General features: G+C 40.7%; 1 long non-coding RNA gene across 1 annotated transcript; it reads left to right on the top strand.

Moving 5' to 3' along the window:
• Positions 1–894: 894 nt before the first annotated feature.
• Positions 895–4,549, top strand: LOC128835964 (uncharacterized). The gene is made up of 3 exons (XR_008444719.1): positions 895–1,167; positions 3,967–4,080; positions 4,317–4,549. It is a non-coding gene; the product is annotated as an uncharacterized LOC128835964 (long non-coding RNA).

The raw sequence follows: 4,549 nt of genomic DNA, 5'->3' as shown, positions 1-4,549 counted from the left end.
TGCACATTTTTTTCTTCTGCTTAAATTTTGATTTTGTTCTTAACAGATGTAGTATGCACAAATGTTTCCGTCTATCTGTCTGTTCAGACTGCTTTTAATATCAGTACCTAATGGCCCATTTCTAGCCTCTTCAAAGTTTACATCGTCACTTCTGCTACCACTAATTTTGAATGTCAGTTATTTAATCAGAATATACAAATCTATTATTAATACACTCTATACCATGTTATACATTTTTCATTTGATTTTTTTTAGACTAACCTTAAAACAAGCTATAGTAGGAAACTGATGTTAAAAACCAGGAACACTGAGTCTTTAGGAAAAGAATTAAATCCAGGAAACCATTGTACTATCAACAGATCTTGTAACAATACAGTCATTTATCTGGAGAATTTATCCACTGTTCAGTCAACTATGAATTTCATATCCTGGATTCACTAACATCAGCTAGAAAGATGTCACTAACTACTTACATATCACATTAATGTGTACACTTTGTCTGGCAAGCCATCTATAACACCATAACATCCATAAAGGTTCTGCAGTAGCTCTTAACGTGTTGTTGTATCCTAAAATTGCTCGTTGTGCTTTTGGGTGACATATCATAATAAGGTGACTTATTTCTAAATGCTATGTGATGTCAAGCCTCAGTTTAATCTTGGATTGTGTATTAAATAATACATAGCACGGTAGAGTAATAAATTCTAAGGCCATCTTGAATCCTCAAAAGGACAATAAGGCGTCTATTTTTGTTGACCTTCTTGTCCCTCCCCTTGGTCTAGTTTGGTGCCTATTTCTGTTTAGGAAGGAAAGACAGCGGCTGTCAATCATTTAATCTGCCTAGTAACCTAGTGTCTATATAAGGCAGTGCACAGATCAGATCGGGGCCGACCGTCTGAGTGGTAGAGTACAGAACTGGCAATTAAGGGTAGGCCATTCACCCCACACAGGTTACTTGAGGAGGGGACTGACTTACTACACACATCTGATCCATCTACCATAGGATTCGCTCACTGCACACACGATGACACAGATATAAGAAACGGGAGGGATTTAACAGCTTACCTGAAAGAACAATCATCTGATCCTGCTGCAAGATCCTGCTTCCTGTTGTGCGGTACCACCCTGAGGAGAAAAGAACATCAGTGAATCAAGCTGCAAGAGATGGTATTGTAATCATCCCTTATCTGTGGGCAAAGTCTCCTTATTGTACAGCCTGCCTTGTTTTTATTATCTATTGGTTATTAACTGGTTATCGCTTTGGGAGTCCTTGCTTCCTTTTAAATAAACCTTCACTGCATCTTTATTTGTTAAGTTTTATGTAAATTACAAACCCCCGGTGATAGATACGGGTAGGAGATGAACTTGAGACCAAGACATTCCCCTGTTTCGGTCAACAGCACCAGCTGCCATTTGTTAGTCTATTGAATCACATAAATGATTAATATTTTAAGAAGACTTTTATCTTTAAGAACATGCAAGTGATCTAGCAAATCTGATAACCAGATTTCTACTTCTTCAGAGCAGCAGTAGACTGCTTGGCTTGGGTATTCGGAATTCTGGGTAAACCTAACAAAAATTTTCCTAGGCCAGCAAAAAGGAGTTGGCTCTTTTACTCATCTACTGTAAAACTCATCTACTTCCCAGGGGAAGGCCTCATTCTAATCAGTTCTATATATTGAAACAAATACAAATGTTTGATACAAGATCATTGCCATATTCAGCTTGAAACAGACCTAAAAAGACCGGCCTTATGCCAGTGTAAAACTGCAGTAACACTGAAGTGACTCAGGCCCAGTTTTAGTGCACAAGGCTACCTTTTGCTCTAAATTAAAAATAGAATTGAGTCACTTTTCCTTACAAATATACTGCTGATCCTGCAAATCCAAACACTCATGTATTGAAGTCAATGGGCTATTTGCATGAATGAGGATTCTTAGGATCACAGCAGGGCAGCTCCATCCTTATACCCTTGAAGGTGTTAGGTACCTCATAGTGGGTAGAGTCATGCTAGAGTGGGAACAGAGCACACAGGTGAGCAGGTTGCACTGCAGAAAGGAGCATAGGTGCTGACTCCATGGGTGCTCTGGAGCTGGAGCACCCATGGGGAAAAAGTGGTATGTACTGAGCATCCACCAGCAATCTCCTTATCGGCTCCCCTCTTTCCCCCCAGTGTTGCCCGCCCGCCAACGGGCCCTGCCGACCAGCACTTCCCCCTTTCTCCCAGGGCCTCCCGCCTGCCGCAATCAGCTGTTTTGCGGTGTGCAGGAGGCTCTGGGGAAGAAGGTGGGAGGAGCGAGGGCACGGCCTGCTCGGAGGAGGGGGTGGAACGGGGCAGGAAGAGGCAAGGTTGGGGATGGGGCGGGGCCTTGGGGGAAGGGTTGGGACAGGGCCTGGGGTCGAGCAACCCCAGCACATTGGAAAGTCAGTGCCTGTGGAAAGGAGAGTAGTAGCAGGCACACTCCTTCTCAGAAAGCCTGTCACCTAGGGTAATATGGCTCGGCACTGCCTCTTGTGCTGGGCTGTCCCTGACAGGCGTGTTCTGACCCTTTACCTCTAGAATTTTTGTCTATCGTTATTCAATCTGATCTAATCTAATATCAAAGACTTTTGTGTAGGTGATTTGGAGACTGAGGTCCCAAGTCTGGTCTGAAGCTGGCCAAGGCTGCTTTCACCCTGTGCCCATGGCCCAAAGGATCCATTCCACTGTTGGGAATAATTGGAGTGCAACTGCATTCCTTTCTCCCCAACAACCATCTATAAGGAGGGCAGTAAGTGGGGCTGGTATGGAACTGCTTATCCCAGGGGAATCCTCAGGTAGCCAGCTACACCAGCTTTATAGCCCTTTCGTGCTGTTCTGTTGCTCTAGCTCAGAGAATTAGTCCCATTATTGTTTTTATATTTATATTTATATTGCATTAGCAATTAGAGACCTCAGCCAGGATCTCATTGTGCTAGGCACTGTACATACATATAGCAATGACAGTCCCTGCACCAAAGGGCTTTCCATTGGGTCTCATTTTGCAATCCTTACACAGGTTGAGTAGTATGTATTTACTTAAATATTCTCATTGACTTCAATAGGAATACTTGCATAAGTGCTACTAAATGTGAGTGAGAGTTGCAAGATCAGGCCCAAAGCAAATGCAATGGGCTAAATTCTGCCTGGGTCTTAAGTGGGTGCATAATGTAAGGATCCCTCCTTGTACCTCTTGCATGGCCGGTGTAGCTGCAAGATAGAATTGCCTCTCTGCATGTGAGGGAGCACTGGGAGGCATTCTGCAAAGTTGGAACAGAGCACTATGGGCTGTGTCTAAATGGCATGATCAAGCCCATACGCTTTTTCTAACAAGGTAACTGGATAAAAATTAGACGTTGCTACCTAGTAAGTTCTGTTTCCCTTTTGGTTTTGCATGCTATCCCCTGACTTAAGAGTTCACAATGTAGTTTGCCTACTAATTACAAAGGATCTGAGTTTGCCACCATTGCTCATACTGAGTAGTCACTTACACCACAAGTAGCCCAGATGAAATCAAAGGGACAACCCATACAGTATGGTACTTCTCCATGTGAATAAGGGTGGCAGAATCAGGTCTAGGGGAAATAAATAAATAAATAAACTAATCCTACAGTACAGGATTCTGTAAAATGATATTGTGAAAGTAACAAAGACATGTGAATGTACTGTAAAATAAATGAGTTCCAGATTTCCATTACACAGTACTTCTGACATTTCTATTTTAAAATTCCTTGTTTTATAGACGTTCAAAAAATAGAAGGGTAACAGTAATGAGTCATATTTTTGCTGAATGATTATGTAATCTAAAAGGGTGTGTGCCTTTTTCCCATTTGGATATGATACTTTTCCACTTGGCTATTATATCACAAATTATGTTATAAATTTAAAGGGCTCAATCCTGGAAATATTGAGTGTAGTACTTACTACTTGGAGTAATCTCATTGCAGAATTGGACCTACAGCTGCAAAATCATTTCAGTTCTGTCTGCTGTCCATGCTCATTATTTGCCAAAACATCCACCTTTCGGGTTGAAATTGTCCAAGCTTGATTTCTGTACAAAGGTAATTATTTTTCTTAATGTTTGATCAAAATCTCTTCAGTTGTTTTTGAGTTTGTTGAGGTTGTGTCTATGTGTGTGGAATAAAATATACATTTCTCATTTACAAAAATTCTGAACAAACATTTTTAGACAGGGCTTACTTTGAACCTCTTCTGCCCCATTTGTTAATTAGTAAAAATGATCATTTAAAAGCTGCATACTGAGCATGTGCAATAGAAAATGTTCTTAAATCTACAGGTGTACATTTAACAATGGATGCATTGCACATAGAAGAAAAGAAAAGAACTCAAAACTCCAGTGTTAATGTAACATTAAGACTACAAGGTCAAGAGCTCTGGAAATTAAAAATGTTTTTTTCCAGCAACATCAGCATAGCCACACTACACGATGTTCTTATCACCCTTTCCCTCGATAAAATGTAAAAAATTAACATATTGGTTATTAATGTATATAATAACCTATAAATATTT

This window comes from Malaclemys terrapin, chromosome 4, assembly GCF_027887155.1.
Source record: "Malaclemys terrapin pileata isolate rMalTer1 chromosome 4, rMalTer1.hap1, whole genome shotgun sequence".
NCBI lineage: Eukaryota > Metazoa > Chordata > Testudines > Emydidae > Malaclemys > Malaclemys terrapin.
This window is presented reverse-complemented; position numbering and strand designations above follow the sequence as displayed.